This window comes from Saccostrea echinata, unplaced genomic scaffold (genome assembly GCF_033153115.1).
Source record: "Saccostrea echinata isolate AGI-Se365-2 ecotype Australia unplaced genomic scaffold, CSIRO_AGI_Sech_v1 ptg000001l, whole genome shotgun sequence".
Taxonomy (NCBI): domain Eukaryota; kingdom Metazoa; phylum Mollusca; class Bivalvia; order Ostreida; family Ostreidae; genus Saccostrea; species Saccostrea echinata.
In genome coordinates this window covers 21819616-21829895 of record NW_026889750.1, presented here as the reverse complement: position 1 = coordinate 21829895, position 10280 = coordinate 21819616, and the positions used below count along the sequence as shown (strand labels likewise).

At 35.4% G+C, this 10280-nt stretch overlaps 1 pseudogene; it reads right to left on the bottom strand.

Moving 5' to 3' along the window:
• Nucleotides 1–6210: 6210 nt before the first annotated feature.
• On the bottom strand, nucleotides 6211–9825 carry LOC133195834 (uncharacterized; annotated as a pseudogene).
• Nucleotides 9826–10280: the final 455 nt, after the last annotated feature.

Sequence of the window (10280 nt, the reverse complement as noted above, 5' to 3'; positions counted from 1 at the left end):
GTTCATGGCCAATGTGTAAGGATGGGGCTTTATCTATTTAAATATAAACTGAAAATGCATTTCTTTGAAAATCTTCTATGCTTCTGGGTATATTCGAGGCAAACAGAGTAAAAGTTTTAATATGCAACATGTGCAAGGGTTTTTGCACACCTGGACCATTTAGTCAAGTGTTCTGGTCCTGGCCAGGGCTCTATTAACTTTAATTCTGCTGAACACAGTTATTCCCCTTTGCCATTCACCTTTGATAATTAATCACTGTAAATAATGTACTTGAAACCTTGGTTAATAGAATAAGTGAATTATGCAAGAATATTTATTGTATAACCAAAAAGTACTTTCAAAGTTTTAATGATCAGGTAGACTTGGAAAAAATATATGAATAAAAATGAGACAAAGATAACTTATCTTTTTAAATGTTCTTCAAAGGCCAAGAGAGGCCACCGTGAGAAGTAATAATATGGGGTTTAAAAACACATTTTGTTAATAGTCTGCATGGTAATAGTGATAAATGGGGGGCAGATAGATACTAGACCAATTATTTTATCGATGCTAATCATACTATTTTTCTTGCTTTTGGGCAACAAAGCTTCATTTATCAGTTTATGGATCCTCTAAATTGTTGTATTGTACTCAGGTGACCGTTAAGGCCCTTGGGCCTCTTGTTAATACATGGACTCTCTGAGGAAACTTTTTAAATAGAAAATGAAAGCATTAAATCTCTACTTTATATTGATGTTTGAAATGGGACATTCGGTCTTGGTCAGCCAATCGGTACATTGCATATAACTTGTGAAAATGGATTAGCAATACATAAAGGTCGGTTTTCTAGTAACAATTTTGCTTATTTTTGTTAAAATTGTTGATAAAACACGTCTGTTACGTACATTCAGACATATTTTAGACGAAATGTCGGTTGACGTGTAGGCCGTCACAGGTTCGAAATTTACATTTTTTTTCAGAATCAAAACATGAAGGCTTGCGAAGAGAAGTGGATGTAGGCAAAAGCCTGTCCACTTCTCTAAAGAGAATAGGCCATTTTATAGATAAAGAGAACCTAGCTCTTTATACGTAAAACCGCGTAATTGTTAGAGTTCTGATGTCATCGTTGGGTGATTCCACAAATATGAGACAAATTGTGTCTCTCATGAAAAACACTCCAATATGCCTGTTAAAAATTAAACATATTTGTCATTATTTTGTTTCAAATATTAAATAAAAATATATTCTTTGTGTAGTTGTATGCAAAAATGTAAAAGTTTGATTTTAGTAATAAAAAATATTTGTTTCATATATCGATTACAGATATCAATGTTCCTATGGTAGACTTACCACTTTTAGTAGTTTTTTCGACGCGTCTATTGTTTTTCAGTTTGATATGCCATACTCTAAGAAATGTCTACTAAATATGTTTCGTTTTTCATTCATTAGCTTTATCAATCATACAACTAAAATCTTGTTGCATATTTTTGTGTCACTTAATATATTGTTATGACCGAAACGATTGTGCGAACTGCTATAAAATTTAAAATAGAGTTACAGCTCTGTATTATTACTCTCCATAAAAGAAGATTTATAAGCTATCAAAAGTTTCAATAGCGGGAAAGGAATCGTATAGGTCAAATGGGTTAGAAGAAAAAGTCTGTTCTAAGTATCTTTTTTCATTCATTCCCTTTTTGTGTATCATGACCGAATGCCCTAGAACACAATAATTCAAATATTTTACAGAGTAAACTTGTACTAAAAGGCTTTATTTGATGTTTCTTCAATGTTATGTGCATCACTGTACCATCCATGTAGTATGTATGGTGGGCTGATCAGGAAATAACACAATTTATGTCATGACCGAAACTGTCATTTACTGCAACTTAATAAATAAATGCTGTGGTCATGACAATAGTTAATTACATGGTCCACAACAACGTTCATGGGCAACTAGATTGGTTGAACTCTACAATACTTTGTAAATATCTAAAGATATTTTAAAACTAAGACAAAAACAAGCAAGAGAACTAAAATGGTACTTACTTAAAAGGAACGTTCAGCAATTTGGCGACAAAAATTAAAAGAGAACCCTGTTTCACTGTTTAGGCAGAAGAAACTGGTAAACAAGTGGAAAAAGAGATGTCAGCGACTGAAAAATAGTTGCAGGTCTGATATCGAAAGAAGAAGTTATCAAAAGATGAGAAACAAAGAAAGCATTGATTTAATATGAAAGCATTCTACAAAGGATTCAACGTCGATACCGGTCATCAACAAATCTAGAAAAAGAGCAATATCCAGTCTTTGCTCATAACACATTACGCCGTTATCGTATTGGAGTATTTGCAAAACGATCCAAAGGGATTCCCTTAAAAAGCAAGCATCCACGGGTAAAATGTATCCGGAAGACCCAAGAGTCAAAAAGAGCATACTTGAGTTTCTAAGTCGTGATGACAATTCTAGTGTAAAGCAGGGGTAAAATCAAATATAACTCGAAAAAGGGAAAAAAGACAGATTCGGTTATTGAACTTTGATTTGAAAACGCTTCACGCAAAATACTTTTCAGAGAATTTTTGCAAAGTATAATACAGTCTTTTCTGCCAATTAAAGCCATTTCACATAAGAAAGCCTTCAGACAAGGACCGTGACCTTTGCAGGACGTGCCAGAACATTTCTTTAAAACTAGAAAGGACTCATATAGAAAAAGTTCTCCACAGTAGAGATGTTGACAAGATTTTAGAAAGTTTGAAATGCAGCAGAAAAAGTAAAGAATGCATGTATGGGGAATACAACACTTGTAGCGGAAAAAAACATCCCAACTTTCGATCAGAGGGTTAATCTGGGAAAACAAATTGAATGGTTTAGCTGGGAAACCAAGTCCATTGAAAGGGAGAGAACTCAAGATGGTAATACAGTTTCCAAGAAAGAAACCATAACATCAAAAGAAACCAATCATGGTTCCATACAAGTGCTATTGAACAAGATTCACAGGAATCTCCCCGAGTTGCGAAGCATAACTTAAACAGTTTTAATCAGTATAGCTTTTTAAAACATCTAAGAGAAAATCTCTCGGCTGATGAGTTGATTGTACATATAGACTTCTCCGTGAATTACAATCGCAAAAATGGTAGTGAAATCCAGAGTATGCATTTTGGATCATCGAAACGGCAGATTTCTTTGCATACAGGAGTAGCCTATACAATAGAAAATCTTTATCATTCTGTTTTGTCTCTGTTTACAGCATGGTCATACCAGTATTTAGGCACATTTACATCCAGTGTTGAAATATTTACGTCAATAAACATGAAAAACAATAATTCATTTTATATGTGACTGCCCCACTACTCAGTACAGGAACAAACAGAACTGTTATTTGTTGGCAAACAAGATAATTGAGTCTGAGTTGGGGTTCAATTCAACTACATGGACTTTTCTTGAAGCTGGCCATGGAAAGGGTATACTGCGGATGGCATTGGAGCAGTTGTAAAACGATTAGGTGACATACTTGTTGATGAAGGGTGTGACCTAATGGGGTCAGTTGATCTCATCCTGGCATCAGAGTCCAAAGGAACCTCAGTTCAGCTAGTAAAATTTACAGAAGAGCAGATTAAAGAGATTGAAAGTGAATTGCCAACAACATTTAAACCGATTACAAGAACTATAGATGCAGATTCATCAGGTACATATTTAACAATACATGTTTTTCTCTGTGACATAATGAAAAGAAATAAGTGTAAATGTTGACATAAGCATGTTAGAGATGTTTTCTCTTGTTTTACAGATTATTGCTCCAAGTAGAGGAACCATTCTGCATAGACCTCTATCCTGCTTTTGTGCTCGCCCAGCCATCTGCCAGTGTTTCAAGCCAGAAACGTTTTCTTCTCCAACCCAGTTTGACCTTAAAATTTTTGGTTTTGTACTCTCCTTTTTTATTATGATATCTTGCCGTTGATTTGCTACTGCCTTGTATGAATTAATTGATGCTTAGAATCAAGATAATTGTACATGTATTTATATATTTCAGAGAAAAGCTGCACATTCTTCATCAACTTTGCAAACAAGTGAGGAAGTACCGGTAAACTCGACAGCAAGTACAATCTGCGAGCTTCGTCATATCGTCGCGGTTGACGAGAGTCTATTTTCAAAGTACTGTGGTGAAATATGATGGTAAAGCTTATCCTGGACTTATTTTGTCAGTGGATGAAGAGGAAGAAATGCCAAAACCATGCACAGGGTTGGTCGTAACATATTCTTCTGGCCTTTGATTGATGATGTGATTTGGTATCCAAAGGAAAGCATTATCACAATTCTTGACAACCCACCTAGACCCGTGACTAAGAGACATGCAGAAATTGAACCAGAAATCTTGGGGCTTGTTGAAAAAGAAGACGAATAGGAATAATATTAGAATTGTTCAGATTATAAGTTTAATTGAATGACATTGTTCAGATTTATCAGTTTAATTGAATGGAATTGTTTTAATTAAAAAAGTCGTTTATTGTTATTTTAATTGTTCTTTGGTTTTCTTATTTTTAGAGTCATTCATTGGCATTGTTTGTATGTATTTAGAAGTATTGTCATGACCAAAATTTGTCAATGAACAATACTGCAATCCAAGATTAAGAATTGACATCACTCTTTCGGCGGAATTTCGCCAATTATGGCCAGGAGCACACCTTCAGAGAATCGGCATATCAAGCTTCAATTCCAAACACAAACAAATGTGTGCTCAGTTAACACTCTCAAGAGTATTTCGGTGATCAACTCCTCCATCAGAATACTTTAACAGAACATTCACTTGATCTTTTTCTTTGAGAAGTTTTGACAATGAAACAGCGTATGCATGTCTAAAAGGAGTCGATGTTTAGAATACTAAATCATACACACCTACAGTGACTTGCCCTCGGACAAAAGAGTCATCTGTAAATCTTGTTATATCCATTTGTAGGTAGACATAGGGTGTAAGGCTAGACTTGGTCATATCGTGATCACCTGCCACCAAAATTGTTGAAGTTGGTGCAATAGATTTTTTCCCTCTAACACCTGTACTCACAGCAAATCCTGGTTCCTAAAGTGGAACTTCTGCCTTGTCATCATAACTGAAGAAAATTACATTGACATCATCATTATTCAACTCAATGGCACGTTCCTTTTGGTACTTAAACAAAGCATTACAGTAGTGTTCATCAGGATGACATGTTCTTAACTGTCTCGATTGAATTTTATATTAGAAACATCAATCTTTGATGTGAATGACCACGCGGTTTTAGCATATGGGTTTCTGAAAGCAAACTGGAGTCTTACAACTAATTTTTAAGGGATCAATGTATTTGCTGGGCATCTTTCAATAACTTTATCCATTGTCAGCTAAAGGAGCCATTTGAAAGATGGGCGGTTGAATGTCGCCCCTCGTCTGCTGATGTTGTTTCCTCAACTACTGGTGACAAATGTTGAAAGAACTCGTCAAGCTTGTCAGATGGCTTCCCTGGATTACAATGACGTTGATCTGCAATAAGTTCTGTTTCACCAAGGGATATCAAACGTTACCTCTATTGAGTATCTGGGTATGCTGCAGTAGTGGCATCAAGGATAAGTTCCATATATATTAAATCTAGAACTGCAGGAGATAAATGGATAATATTATTTACCTTCTCTCTGAATGCTTTTTTCATGGTTCTGGTATGATTGTTTTGAAAAGATGCTTGTTCTTCGGTGCAAATCATACCAAGAACAAGACAGAATTTCTTGCTCTAGCCTGTTTTCTTTAGCTAAAACTATGCACACACTGGACACAACATAACCACCTAGACAAAATTTGTACATGTCTATTGGGACTGTCAACTGTAGCTCTGAGATATATTTGTACCTTTCGATGTTACTTTGAAATGGATGTTTCAGGTGTTCTTCAAAGAAAACATGGAATTCTTCCTGTCCTGCTCTCAGTTAATCATCAAACTATTTGTTTTTCTTGTTAAGATCACAAGGTTTACAACTTCATCTGTGCTCTACAGAAGTGAATTCACCAACTGTTCTTACTGGTTGTGATTATTATTAATTTCCTTAGCTTTATTGTCAAGAAAACTTTTGTAAAAGGACAAACAATCTGCTAGAGCGTTAATATCATCGTGCATTTTGCACCATGATGGACTGCTTTTGACTACTGGTTTCAAAAGTAAGCTGTAGAGGGCTGGTTATGGCTCTCTAAATAAGTAGCTGATAATCTTACTGACTTCATCTTTTTTCGTTTGGTGTTGTTGTAGTTTTGGTACTTTTCAAAACACTGGAATTGGTAGAACATTCTTTCTACGACTCTCTTCATTGTTGGTGTCATGATTATTTGTGATATACCACTGCAAAAGCATTTCACAGCACCTGAAAATGTAATACATTATTTATGAAATATAAAGCACTGTACAACATCTCAAAGGTATTTGTATTCAGAAAAGAAAATGATTAAGAATTAAGGACAAATGAAATAAAACAAAATATTATTTTATTTAAAAGGTTTATAAACATATATTAGGCCTTATATAGAGAGAGAGAGAGAACAAAGCGCATACAGGCTATCTATTGCAAAGTACGTTCTAGACTATTTTTAGGTATATTTAGAATTTGTGACTGATCTTGGGGGGGGGGGGGGTTCCGGACCACCCTGGAATTTGTAGTTATGCAAGGTATATACTGAAGCAAATAAAGAATGACTGTGGACCCCCCCCCCCCCGAAAACGTTGACTCCATCACCACCATCCAGAAAACGTGGACCCCACCATCACCACCAGGGTTTTTTTTTTTTATTGTCAAGAAATTTTTGGGTTGGAATTTATTTTTTTGACTGGGGTGGACCCCCCCCCCCCTCCCCACTTGGAAAAAATTCCTGGATCCGCGCCTGAGAGTGAAAAGGTATGATACAAGCTCTGTGTAAAACTTTGCATTATCATGTGTTCCACATTCCGAACCACAGCCATTTAAATTTGTATATTCAGACACAGTTAACATGAAATATGCCTGAAGTTCAACTTACCACTGGCTTGCACACACTTAAAAGAGAATTTAAAATGCAAGCACTTTTGCAACTTGCAATTATAAGTTTTAATTATAATAGTCATTATTATTAAAATTATATCTGAATGAAATACTGCCCATCACTTTTAGGAATGCTTTTTGGAAAACTCAGTTCCTTCCCATGGAACTCCAACAACAGTTCATTTTATATATCTTTCTTACTTAAACCAACAGCAACACCAGAATTACAATTGAAAAACCACAACACACATGTATCCATCTGTATCATATTTTTATTTTAATGTTTGATGAAGTTTTATATGTCTACAAAATGTGGCACCAAAATTTTTCCAGTTTGTTATTAGATAAATGCATTCAATACAAATTGACACTTCTCTGCATCAAAAATATATAGATGACTTTTAGTGCGTTATATTGACAGTCAACTGATAAACCCCATCAGCTTCTTCAACCGTAGCGAAAAATGATTTCCAACCTGTTTTGGTTTTCCAGTACAGACATTATTAATATTTATATGTCATATTAAAAACGTAGGATTTATTTTTTCTAAACGTGAAAACGAGAGAAAGAATAGGCAAGAAAGAGAACAGAACTAACAGAAAAATATCCAATTATTCTGAAGAAATACTTGTCAGTCTGTGCTAGACAAGCTCAAGTACAAGTAAACACCTATGAAACTTCTTATCAGGATAATCCCTGCCGCCCTTTGAAATCAAATGTGAAAAGCTTTAACTGCATATTTGGTGGCACAATCTGCTTTGGTGGCACAATCCGCTTGTTTGATGGCAGAAATATCTGCATTATCACTACAAACAAATCTTATGTTTCTGTACCCAACAGTCGAAGCGCGGTGTTTATTAAATTGCCTACAGTCTGGGTACCATCCACCTCCTAATCACCAAAGTAAACAGTAAAGATATTACCAATGCTACAGTACCAACCAGACCCAACCTGACACCAAAGCAGTCCCAGAAAGCAGTCCCCGGGACTGCTTTGGGACTGCTCTGGGACCGCTGTGGGACTGCTCTGGGACCGCTATGGGACTGCTCTAGAAAGCAGACCCAGCAGTCCCAGGGACTGCTTTCTGGGACTGCTTTGTTCACTCATGCGTGAAAAAGGTTCTGAGTGACATGATAGCTCCGCCCCTTGTGTATTCTGAATTTGCAGCTCCTTGTTGTTGTTTTGTTTACTTTCTGCAGAGAGGTGTTTAAGATAAAACCAAATATAAAAAAAACAAGTATTGATTTCTTACAAAAATTAAATAAATAGTAATAGTTATACATGTAATTACTAAATGTCTTCAGAGGGCTGTAAATTTACACAATTGTAGTCTAGAATTAATTTTAAGAAAATAAAAGTAGTTAAAAAGGGAAGTCAGGGGATGATTTATGGTTAATACAGTGGGATTGTATAAAATGGTGTCAACACCTGAGGTTTCAATCGCCTTTGGGCATAATTAGCAGAAAGTCAATGCATGTTATTTGTGTATCAGTGTTACACATCACTGAACACGCTGGTCAACATTGACACTAAAATCAATCTATGTCATGCAAAAAATCTTAGTTTCAATAATTGTGTATAAATTTATTTCGGGATTAATTAATTTTGAACATAATCTGAGGGTTCCATTTGCGTGATTTACAGATGTACACTCGAACATTTATATAATAAAACACTTAAAACTGAGAATTTAAAGATAATTAAATTGGGAAGTCATTGAAAATAATCATGACTGAAATAAAATACTCGGCAATGTTTAACAAAGAATTTTTCAAAAGCTCCAATACTTAAGAAAAATGCATTCAGAGTATAGTATGGGAATCGGCCTTGCTCTATAATTATCATTATCTATTTAAAGCTAATTCTGGTATAAAATAAACAATTCAAGTTTAATTTTCTATATAAAAAAAAAATAAATATGAAAACCAATATCAAACACAAAAATGAAGAAATTGGTTTATTTTGGTTGAAAATTAATATACCAAATAATTGTGTTTAAATATTCATGTTATTAATAGGTGTGCACGTCTTCTTCATTCAATAATTATAAATTGTTTCTATACGCGTACTGTGATTTTCTTAACAGTTCAGAAATGACTGTCGCGTAAGAATTGTAAATATTTGTTGATACTACTCAGAAAGAATTGCTCATCAATTTCAACTGCCTTTTATATAGTTACATTGTTTATTGGTAATCTCATTCTGAGTAAGCTCCGCCCATTAAATTAATTAACCCCGCCCACTGGGACTGCTTTCTGGGACTGCTGGGACTGCTTTCTGGGACCGCTGGGACTGCTCTGGGACCGCTCTGGGACTGCTTTAGCAGTCCCAGAAAGCAGTCCCCGGGACTGCTCTGGGACTGCTTTGTGTCAGGTTGGGTCTGGTTGGTACTGTACATGACTAATGGAGGTCATCAAATACATGGCTGAGCCCCAGGCATGTCGAAAAAGATCGAATCATTTTTTTCCCTGGTTGATGTGAACATTTTTCTAACTCTACAGCCACCACGTGTGTCGCCATGTTTTCAAATTATAAAACAAAGCATCTAAGTAACACCGATGAAAAATAAATGGTGCTCTTTAAAGCGCTTCTGTAACTTCAATTCATAGTACAAAGTTTATTCATCGGACAAAAACGGAAAATTAACATCTTCAAAGGAAGAAAAGCATTAAAGAAATTAGGGTCGGTGCTATAAATTAGGGTCGGTCGGGAAAGGGGAAACAAACATTTTTTGTAGGCCTAATATATAATTGGTTCCGAATCCCTGCTTACTAAGCAGTGATATTTTGAAAGTTCCCTGGCATTAAACCTCAGGGCCACCATGATCGTAGGATATGAGAGTTTTGTGAAACAGCTATAGGTGCAATCTTACGATAATTTTCTGTCTTAAGACAGATCTTAATCAGGAGGTAGTTTGCCCCTGGTCCGTAAAACATTAATCATTTAAACGATAGAACATTCTATCTACATTCTACTGTATAAGAAGAATCAATTCACCAACCAGAAATATTTGGAAAGCAAGCGCCCATTCCGTTCTTTCTCAGATTTATTATATGGTCTTTCATAAGCGAGTTTAAGGAGGACACCATAAGAACCGTCATCGCCGCTCTCTCTGAAATTTGTACTGTGCAAACCACGGCAACAGCTCGAAAATAATGTTCTTTCCGTACCCTGTCGGGAGTATAGATTTACAGTTTTTTTTCTTAAACAATGCTTCTAATCGCTAATTGCTTATCCTTCCAAACAAAATCAGAATTTGTAAATAAAGGACAATATTG